The following is a 1,342-nucleotide window of genomic DNA, read 5'->3' as shown; positions in this document are numbered from 1 at the left end:
CACCCAATTGGATTGGGTGGTAAAATACCGATTCAGTAAGGCCTGTGGGACTCAGAAGAGTCCCACCTACATTTCAAAATTACCGAATCGGTAAAAATACCGAATCGGTATTTTACCGATTCGGTAAATTTAATGATTCGGTAAATTTACCGAATCGGTAAAATAGGCCACCTACATCTAGAATAGCCATTTACCGGTCGGTAACGGCCGAATCGCCCGTTACCGGTCAGTAAATGTCTACCTACATCTGGCCCTAAGTGTCAAAAGGCTAGTAGTCCATCACTGCAAGGAATTCCCACTCATAGTTACAGGGAACTCTTTCTCTTCTCCACAGCTATGAGGTCCTGATGAGAACTCCCCTCTAAATAGGAGTTCAAAACGCGTAGACCGCCATTTCTGCACCATAAGAGCTCCAAAACTCATATTATCATTCGAAAAGTTGTTCAGAACAGAAATATTGTTATCTATGGTGATGACTAAATGTACTATTGTATATTTAATTGTATATAAAGTATGTTAGTTGGGTATGTGTGAGAGTGTGAGAATGTATATTGGATTGTTGATCAACAGAGGATGAAAGTAGAGTATGAATTTGAGTAAGTTTAGTAGTTTTCATCACAAATTTGTTCTTTTTGTATTTATTGTTGCAGCTTATCACTGTGTAATTAGTGAATTAGAACCAACAAATGAACTAAAAATGTATTAATAAAAAGTGATTCATTCAGACTGAACTGCAAGTCTTGCTCGCACATTGAGTTTAATTCCAATGCCAAAGAAATAGAGGTGATTTACTGAGGATTACAGTATTGGCAATTATTCAGTTTTGTCATTAAACAGAGGCTTGGCCTTAATGTGGGGAGCCCACACCCAGTGTTGTTTTCCACTTTGTTTTCAAAAAGCCTCCAGGTGGGGCAGGTCTGAGGCACTCTGAAATTAATTCACGGGGGCCCGTGGGGGCTCCTGCAGCCCCAGGGTCCGCCACCTCCCGGGGGCAGAAATAAAAATGAGTGGGGGGTCTCGCTAGACCCCCTGAGCCTCTGGGACCGCCACTTCCCTGCAAGATGGCTGGGTTCAAACTGGAATGGCATGGTGAGCAAAAAAACTATGGATTTAGGCCCAAATCGCTGTACTGGGGTGAATGTATGACATTGTTCTGCATTCTGTCCATCAACTGTTGTTTTTGCGTTTGCTTTGGCAGGGAGGGAGCATGGCACCCACCCTACCATAGCAAACTCTGCTTTGGATTTTGGAAGCGAGAGTAGTTTTCCTGCTCTCGCTCCCAATATCCAAAGCAGATTGCTTTTCCGCAAGGGGAGAAGCATTTTATCAACTCCCCTTGTGG

Source organism: Lissotriton vulgaris, chromosome 3_2, assembly GCF_964263255.1.
Source record: "Lissotriton vulgaris chromosome 3_2, aLisVul1.2, whole genome shotgun sequence".
In the NCBI taxonomy this organism is placed as follows: Eukaryota; Metazoa; Chordata; class Amphibia; order Caudata; family Salamandridae; genus Lissotriton; species Lissotriton vulgaris.
This window is presented reverse-complemented; position numbering follows the sequence as displayed.